General features: G+C 33.5%; 1 long non-coding RNA gene across 1 annotated transcript; it reads right to left on the reverse strand.

Moving 5' to 3' along the window:
• Positions 1-813: 813 nt before the first annotated feature.
• Positions 814-8,420, reverse strand: LOC134235438 (uncharacterized). Its single transcript, XR_009985407.1, has 4 exons — positions 8,312-8,420; positions 6,964-7,130; positions 5,553-5,827; positions 814-912 (listed from the first exon to the last, which is right to left on the reverse strand). It is a non-coding gene; the product is annotated as an uncharacterized LOC134235438 (long non-coding RNA).
• Positions 8,421-10,323: the final 1,903 nt, after the last annotated feature.

Below are 10,323 nucleotides of genomic sequence, written 5' to 3' on the forward strand. Positions count from 1 at the left end.
TCTCACCCTCTCCCAACAATATATAGTTTATACATAATAAATGTGTCTTATTGAAAAACTTTAAGAAATTATGAAAGAAAAAAAATTAAATATTGCATGATGTTATCACTATAAATACATAATGTTTCAAGCATTAATATTTTTTGGGATTTGAGCTCTACAAAATGTTACATGAGCAGTATATATGTTTCTCAAACAGTGGCCTGCTTAAGTAGTCTCCCTTTAATAAGATATCTGACATATTACTCGCACACATTTTATAATTCTTAAAAGATTATTTTGTAATTGCATTAATTGGTCAATCAATGTTGATTAAATGTAGAACTTTTCCACTGTTTCTCACAAAAATGTTTGCTACTTTGTGTCTATCACATCAGTTTGCCAAGAATATCCATCATTAATCAATCCAAGTTTGTTTGCTATCAGTTTGTGTCCATCACATCAGTTATCCAAGAATATATCCACCGTTATGAATCAATCCAAGATTGTTAGCTAGTTTGTGTCCATCACTGGAGTTATCCAAGAATATATCCACCGTTATGAATCAATCCAAATTTGTTAGCTAGTAGTTTGTGTCCATCACTGGAGTTATCCAAGAATATATCCACCGTAATTAATCAATCCAAGTTTGTTAGCTAGTTTGTGTCCATCACTAGAGTTATCCAAGAATATATCCACCGTTATTAATCCAAGTTTGTTAGCTAGTTTGTGTCCATCACTGAAGTTATCCAAGAATATATCCACCGTTATTAATCAATGCAAGTTATTGTGTCCATCACTGGAGTTATGCATTAATATACATCATAATATTAATCAATCCAAGTGTGAAAGTCATTAAACATGGAAAAATGGCTCCTCTTCTCAAAGATTGGCATACGATGGAACTCCGGAAGTTATTATAATGCATGAAAGCTAAAAGAAAATGAAATATAATTAAATATACTTTTGACAAAATACTTTTTTTTTATCTTACATATATGCATACTGAAATCAAGCATGAAATACATGTATACATATATACGAGGGGTGATCAAAAAATTCGCAAACTAATTGAATAACTTCCATAAAAGAAACATTATTTGGTTTTAATGTTAATTATATTTTAAATTAATCCTCCCCGATTTTAATGCACATCTGCGCATGCGTGAATCATGTGATATTGGCGGTCACGTGACCCCCTCCGTAGCATTCTGTCACAAAAGTTGAAAGCTTTTTCTGAGTTTTATATTTCTTTCCATGTGACTTATTAGTTTTATAACAAGAACAGTTCATTTGTTAGAAATGGTCATATCTCGGCAGCAGAATGGGTGGATAAGAATATCCTTTCCAAAAATTAGCATGGCGACCATTAAAACACAAATCATCTGTTTCGGGAGAGACCTTTATTCAAGGTGGATAGAGAATGGCCCAAGTGAAAAAAATTTCAAACAAATCACTTACAAATTGCCAACAAATTGCTCTAAAATCACTTAAAAGTGATTTGTTTCAGTGATTTGTGCAATTCATTTAACAAATCATGCTTAAATACTTTCTACCAAAATGATGACTATGATTTGCTTACAATTTGTTATGAGAGGGTGATTTGCTTGTGATTTCTTTCCCATTTCAGACAATTTCTGAGTGATTTGTTAAACTTAGGAAATTGTTACAGTGATTTCTTCATGATTTGTTAAACTTAGCCGTTCTTCAAGGTGATTTGAAAATGATTTCTGGAACTTAGTCTTTCTTCAAAGTGATTTGAAGATGATTTGTTAACTTAGTCTTTCTTCTGGATGATTTGTAAATGATTTGTTGATCTCATGGTCCTTCTTCAGAGTGATTTGAGAGTGATTTACTTCACAACTTCCGCCTGGCTTGCTGATTGGTCAGTATTAGAAACTCTACCGCCAATTTTCATTTATCAGATTTGAATTGAAATGAAAGGAGCTAGATTGTGCTGTTCTAGATTCATACCCTTTTTCTTTTGTTGAAACTGATGTTTTTTTCCATAACCATGCAAAATATAGTTTTGAGGTATGTATAATTGTATTATGCTATCATTTCCTTCTTAGATTCAGTTAATATTCCATATGTTTACATGCAATTTATTGTTCTTCAGAAGACCAACAACAAATTGGTGGCAATTAATGTTTAAAACAAAATCTATGTAAAGCTATAAGTTTCAGCAAAGTACTGGCTTTTTCAAAGTGTCTACACAAATATTTATTTCAGATAAGAAAATTAACATTTACCAACTTCTAAAAGTCAACAGTTATATGCTTATAGCATATTCTGAATTTGGAGCCAAGTAGTCATGTGTGTCTATCTAAAATACATGATGCCATCTTAATTAGGACACATCCTAGTAAAAGTTTATATTTTAAAATACTCTTGCCAAAAGTATTTTTGTTAATATACAACAAATATGCATGCATGTGTTTTTCAAATAGTTAAGGGATGGTTACATGAGCATCATGCACACACGTGTGTATGCACCTGGAGTGATTTGAAAGTGATTTGTTAAACTGAAGTGATTTGTTTGCAATTTATTGGAAATGATTTGTTTGCAATTTATTTGGAGTGATTTGGTTGCGATTTGTTCAACAGAAGTGATTTCTACACAATTTATTCAAAGTGATTTCGTTGTGATTTCAGGGTGATTTGCTTACAATTTGTTAGGAGTGATTTGTTAGCTCATTTGCATGGGAATTTGCATCACTTACAAATCATCTTCAAATCACTGATTCATAAGTGATTTCTTAAAGTGATTTGTTTGAGGATTTTTTTCACTTGGGGGGTGCCTTCTTTTTATCATATCTAATATGTTTAAAATCTAAAGTAAACGATATCTTGGGTATTAATACTTATATTATTGCTCAAATATTCAACTATTTTTCAAAGTGTTAATTGGAAGTCTTTGATAGCAAATTGCTTAATTAAAAATACATATCTTTTCAAACTTGCTTTCACTGGACAAGATGACAAGTTTCATTTTTAACCATCTGCCTTCCTTCACTAAAATGATCAATCCAGCATTAATTGAATTTATAGGAACTCATTTATCTCAATAAACTGTGTACAAATTATTATTTGAAACTGCAGAGGGATTTCTAAGATATACAATAAATTGTCCAGTCGTTTGTTGAACGAGTTCGACTGAGACAACCATTTTTCGTCACAAGTGACCTACATAGTGACGTCATTTTCACATTGTGACGTCACAAACAAGGAGAAAAATTTTATTCAGCATATGCTATTTATAGACCTTGTGTATGACTATTTGTGTACCGAATTTCATTCTAATCTGAATTGTGGTTTTATAGATATAGAGATAGTTCGCGAACTTTTTGATCACCCCTGGTATATGTTAAAAATTAAATTTTTTGTCCACATTGGAGTAATTTTTTCACATGACTCACTTGTAAAACGTACACCTACCCTAGGGGTCATGATTTGAACAGATTTAAATCTAAAATCTGTTCTTTAATAGAGAAATTTTTTCCGAGATATATTTCTACCAGGTATATGAAATTTTGATTGTGGCCTCCAATCCCCAGCAAAACCCCCTTTGTATGATTTGATCAAACTTGAATGTAAATTTCACAGTGGATTGAATCTTATTCACGTAAATTTGAGTGGCTTAATTGTTGAGAGAGATGTTAATAAGACAACTAAAAGTTGATAAAAATTGAATAAAATTTACAAAAAAATGTCTTTTACCAATTATATTTTTTATATCCTAATGCATCAAAATTTATTTTTGTCCCTAAGGGATGAAAAATAGGAGAAAAATCTTCATGACAAGCATTTAATATAGGAACCACCAGGAAACTCAAGCAGTGAGATGAAGATTCTACGACTCGGGCCAAGTGCGGTCCTGGGCCTGTAGACTCCTAGATGGAAGCTGTGTTAGATGCCTCACACTAACAAGAAGCCCATGGGCCACATTGCTCACCTGAGTAACTGTGGCCATGCTTTTTTTTTTTTACTATATTCCGGCCACCTTGTAATACCTTTTATGACCCCACCCTACCCCTGGTGTCATGATTTTAAGAATTTAGAATCTACATTGTTCCAGATTGCTTCAACATACTTTTCAAAAAGATTTTTCAATAAAGAAGACGGTACGGTTTGGGCTTTATTGTGCCCTAAAAATTTATTGTTCTTAAAAAGTTCTGAAATTGGCTTAAACAATAGTTGAGTAGATGGATATGATAAATCATTAAAGAATATGGCATGATGAAGAAGCTTTCTTGAAATTTGACGTCACTTATTTGGTACATTTTTATAAGTTAAATGCAGAAATGCTTCTCGTTTTTCTATAGTGTCTGCCACCGTCGCCCGCTTTAATTTTTGATATATTGTGCAAACAGCTATGAAAAATCACATATCTTAAAATCTTTACACCTGAAAAATGATGTCTTCTGCAACTTTTTACAAAAATATGGGAAAATGCACAAGTTAATGACGTCACAATTAGCATTTAGGAGGTCATATGAGAAATACCAGTTGTGTATTCTTACTACCGAGAATTCCTATGATTCAGAAAGAATGAATTTTAATTTCTTATATCACTTTCATATTTTAGAAAAATATCGGGCTTAATTTGTATTGAAACTGTACCTTCTTCTTAGATTCAAAACTTCGATTCTCTATTGTGACCATGTCTACACAATGGGTTCATGATTTGAAGAATTTAGAATCCACACTATCCCAGCATGCTTCCAGGTAATATAAGCTTCAGCTTTTCTGGCCCAGTAGTTCTTAAGAAGATTTTAAGGACATTCTAAACACTAAGAGAAACTGTTTTTTGGGACTCAAAGCAAAATGCATTATATAAAGATATGCATATTGAAACTTTTTCATTCATTTAGAACATAGGGTACGTGCCTTATTTGCGCAGGAAAAATGTTCTAAGACAATGGACTATTTGTGAGCAGAAATCACTGTTGTTTAACTTACTTTGGTAAAATTAATGAAAATAATAAATTACATTCCTTACTCTTGGTCTTATATAATGCCAAAAATATTTAAATCTATTATAAATTATGTAGATAGCGGTAAATAACAATTTCTTTAAACTTACATCTAAGGGCAGATCACTCTAACTACATTAAAAACTACCCAATAAATAGAGCTCTTTAGTGTGCAGTGTTTACAGCGTCCTTAAAAGATATTTCCTATGTATTTCAATGTAAAACTTGGATTCCCTATTGTCACCCCACCAAACCCCTGGGGGTCATGATTTGAACAATTTAGAATCTACATTACCACAGGATGCTTCCACATAAGTTTCAGCTTTTCCCGTGGTTCTTCAGAAGTTTTTTTAATGACCCCAGTCACCCCACCCTATTTTGTCTTTTCTCTGTTATCTCCCCTTGTGAGGGAACTTAAAAATTGGCCCTTCATTTTTATAACTCAAACTCCCATTTACCCATGAATCCTTTGTAATAAGTTAATTTGGTTAAAATTGGCTAAAAGCTCGATCAGGTGAGATGAAAATTATACCAAGTCCTTAAATCACCAAGAAAGGACTGCTAAGTGGAGGAATATTTCTTTTAAAGAAAACTTACAAAAGTTTCCAAACTGTAATGACCATTTACTGGACTGGAATCAGCATCAGGAGAAAAACATGGCAATTTGGATCTTTTCCATCAGATGTAAGAAGTGCCAAATACCATTCACCGAAAAAAGCTATACAAAGAGGTGGGAAGATCTGGCAGGGGATGAAGAGCTGCACAGCTGAATATGACCATGGCTGCTGGTCACTTGGGTACCACAAGTAGAGGGTAGGCATGGCTTATTGATGCTAATGTTAAAACAGCATCATGGCAAACATGCAGCAGACCTGTAACAAAGTAGGGAAAATTCTCACAGACATGAACAAAACTATAATGAGAAAAATAATGCAGAACATCCAAGAACTTAATCAACAAGATGTGTTTGTGAAACATTTATGCCCCTGTATGGCTATTAAGATAGTGAAAATTAAAACTTTCTCAAATGGAAATCAAATATGATGGTACCCAAAGTAAGACTTTCTCAAAAGAAATAAATTGTGAAATATGAATGCCATAGCACAACCTGTTCAAAAGTTATGACAAGATTCAAGTTCTTAAAAGGTTGCTCAAACTCCAGGGTCAAGGTCAAAGATCAAAGTTATTGGGTTTTTAAAGAAAGGTCTTGACACAAGGATTACATTATGTTAAGTATGAAAGCCTTAGCCCTTCAAAAGTTATGGCCAAGGTTAAAGTTTTAAAAGTAGGTCAAACTTTAGGGTCAAGGTCAAAATTGTTGGTTTTTTAAAGAAAAGTCTTGTCAAAAGGATTTAATACATATGTTAAGTATGAAATCCCTAGTCATAACCCCTCAAAAGTTATGACCAAGGTTAATTTTTTTAAAGTAGGTAAAACTCTAAGGTCAAGGTCAAAAGGTAAAATTTGTTGGTATTCAACAGAAGGACTTATCACAAAGAATACATATGTGAGGTATGAAAGTCCTAGAACCAAATGTGCAAAATAGTTAATACTAAAGTAAAAGTTTGGTATTTTTGTGTAAAAGTGTGTCAAACTCCAAGGTCAAAAGGTCAAATCTGGTTGTACCCAAAGAAAGGTCTTGTCACAAGGAATATATCTGTGAAATATGAAAACCATAGTCCCACTTAATCAAAAGTTACGGGCAAGGTAAAAGTTTTTGCTGACAAATAGACAAGCAGGCAGATGGACGAATGGACAAGGCAAAAACTACATACCCCTATATCTTCGATCAGGGGGGCATAAAAATGTGGTCTTTCTATTACCCCCATCAGAGCAGAAGGAGATGCCCGAGATAATAATGTTAATTTCAGTGCCATTTAAGAAACCCAATTCCAAGCTGCCATCCAAGTGACTTCTAAGTTACCTCACAGTACTCAGGGGCAAAATGTTGTGGCAATTTTCTGTGGGAAAAAGGCACACACCTTAGAAACAAAGGAAAGGAATTTACCTGCCCAAGACATGATAACTGCACTGCAACCATTCCTCCGGAGACCACCATTGGAGACAAGAAGAGATGGGCTGCTAATTGTGTTGGTGAGTTACAAAGTGATGACTGTCCACTAGTCATATCCCATTTCACCAGTGATGGAGACAGTGCCACTGCATCTGGTGCATCTGAAAAACAAGGAGGACATCAATGAAAAGTAGCTTAAAGACTTGCATTATTTCGTTGACTCTCAAAGAAAACAGCTGACTGCAAAGGCACCATTCAGCAGTAGCAATTGTTTCAGAGAAGAACCAACATCATAAGATACTGTATAAGTAGAAATTTTAGCGAGGATTTATTTTGTCATAATTAGCGAGGCTGTTGAGATTGCTAAAATTGAATAATACTGCTAAAAATAAATTGTGTGTTACTTTTATTATCTTCTTTAGTGAGCATTTTGAAATTGCTAAAATTACTTCTCAGTCTAAAAAAAAAAATACCAGTTTTAAGGAGAAATCGCTAAAGAGCCATAGCGCATTTGATAGTCACTTTTGCCTATTTTTAAGATTAATTTCTAAAAATCTTGTTTAGAATAAGAGTATTGAACTAGTAAAATGATTGTCATGTAACAAACTTACAACTATGAAAATATAAAATTCTACAAATAATTACATACATGTAGTTTGATCGTGAATTGAAAAGGTACATGTACGATGTATCTATAAATAGAAATAGGTGATTTCCTTTTAAATACTTGAGTTGGCCGAATCGTCGGTAAGGCAGCTATGGCTCTTTGTGTCTTGCTAAAATTTCCACTTAAATGGTAATTAATCCATGCAGAGAACATTTGCCTTGGACCTGACGCTTCAATACAGGACAGAGTATGAGAATTGCTACAAACACTACTCTCAAGACTTACCTTTGATGAAGGGAGGAAACTTTTATTATATACCTATTCCGCGAATTCAAGAAATCGCGACTGTGTCAGAGAAGAGAAAAACGTGAAAATTACAACCCGTGAAATTAATCCCCTATACAGTATTCATAATTAACAAGATGTGTTTGTGAGACACTATGGATGGTAACACAATTCTAGAGTGGGATGGAGACTGAAGTGTTAAGGGTAGCAAGGTCACAGCTGATAATCTAGCTAGCTTTCTTGTACTAATTGTTGCTAATATTGTTTTATTATGAATGCACTGATTCTATTCAACTGTGTATAAATGGGGAAAACATGGGCATGTATAAATGATTAATAGTTTATGAGTAAAATGTGACATTTTCGTTATACTGGGGATATTCTGTACATGTCTATTATTTTATTTAACACATTTAAATCATTTTGATTAATTATCTTGCTTTTTTTTACCTGTCTGATGAAAGCAACAAAGGTTGAAGAGCTAATTAGTTGAAATACAGGTACCGGTATACGGGTGTCAAAACTCTCTGTTGATGACCAGACTGCATTCCGCATTGTAGATTTGCCATTCATATCTTTAACAGGGGGGACTACTCCTGAAATCAGAGAAACTGTTGTTAAAAATGGAGTTACTCTTTATAGGTCTCACACAAGGATTAATATCGCTATTTGTTACTATGTAGCTTTAATTAAGTTCCTTGATGAACTACTGGTAGATTCTGATTAGCAATAATCATAAAAAAGAAAATGAATATAATATTCAAAGATAAAATTTGAGATCAAACAAGAGATGTTTGTAATAGTGTAGATCACGAAATTTTCGCGTAATCTTATTTTCGCGAGATAGCTATTGAATTTTGATTAGCGAGACAAAATTTCACGAATTGTGGTCATTGCTTTATATAACCTTAAGGAATGCTATTATACACAAGAATTAAATTTTCGCGAGCACTCTGTCTCGCATAATTACACGAAAATAAAGTTCACGCGAATAAAAAGTGATTTACAGTACACTTATGCCCCCCTCCCCCCAAATTGGAATTTTTCTAAGTCCAAAAGGGCATAACTCTGTCTAAGATGGTGCGATGCTATCCCAAACATTTCTTGACCTAGATATTCAGCTGAAAAATCTGTATACTAAATTTCATTTCAATATGTGCAACCTCTGCAAAGAAAATGAATGGAAACTACAATTAAGTGGAATTTCTAAGTCCAAGGGGCATAACTCTAACAACAAGATGTGTTTGTAAAACACTGATGCCCCCGTATGGCAACATAGCAAAGATTAAGCTTTTCTTACATGCAAATTTAATCAATTGGTACCAAAAGTAGGGTATTCTCACTGGAAAACAATTGTGAAATTTGAAAGTAAGCTAATGTTTTAAGTTTTTTAATAAGTACAAAAATCTCCAAGGTCAAAAGGTCAATGTAATAAGTATCAAATGAAAGGTCTTGCCACATAAAATACTCATGCAGAGCATGAAAGCCCTAGCCCTAACCGTTCAGAAGTAATGGTCAACGTTCAATTTCTTAAAAAGTAGGTCAAACTCCAAGGTCAAATGGTCAAAGTTATTGTTATCAAATGAAAGGTCTTGTCATAAAGATCAAATATGTAAAGTATGAAAGCACTAGCCCTAACTCTTTGAAAGTTATGGTCAAGGTTTGCTTTTTTAAAGTAGGTCAATCTCAAAAGTCAAGGTCAAAGGGTCAAAGTTCTTGGTATCCAATGAAGGGTCTTTTCACAAGGATTACATATATGAAGTATAAAAGCCCTATCCCTTACCATTCAAAAGTTATGGCCAAGGTTAAAGTTTTTTCACAAATATGGAAATCTGCAAGGTCAAGGTCAAAGGGTCAAGGTTGTTGGTATCCAGTGAAAGGTCTTTTAACAAACATTACATATGTGAAGTATAAATATCCTGGTGTCTATTGTTTTCAAAAGATATGGCCAAAGTAAAATTTTAAAATTTTCATTTTAAAGTGGGTCAAACTCCAAGGTCAAGGTCAAAAGGTCTAATTTGGTGGTACCCAAAGAAAGGTCTTGTCACAAGGAATACACATATGAAATATGAAAGTTATAGCTCCACTAAATCAAAAGTTATGGGCAAGGTTAAAGTTTTTGCGGACAAACAGACAAACAGAGAGACAGAAAGACAGACAGACATACAGAGAGACAGAGAGACAGACAGACAGACAGACGGACACGACAAAAACTATATACCCCTGAAACTTCGTTTACGGGGGCATAAAAAGGATGCGATTGTACCCAAAACAGAACCTGACCTAGATATTTATCTGATATATCTGTATACTAAATTTCATTTCAATATGTGCAACCTCTGCAAAGAAAATGAACGGAAACTGCCAATAAGTGGAATTTTTCTAAGTCCAAAAGGGCATAACTCTAACAAAAAGGATGCAATCATACCCAAAATAGAACTAGACCAAGGTATTTATCTGAA

This window comes from Saccostrea cucullata, unplaced genomic scaffold (assembly GCF_032062105.1).
Source record: "Saccostrea cucullata isolate Sc308-1 unplaced genomic scaffold, CSIRO_AGI_Scuc_v1 ctg14585, whole genome shotgun sequence".
In the NCBI taxonomy this organism is placed as follows: Eukaryota; Metazoa; Mollusca; class Bivalvia; order Ostreida; family Ostreidae; genus Saccostrea; species Saccostrea cuccullata.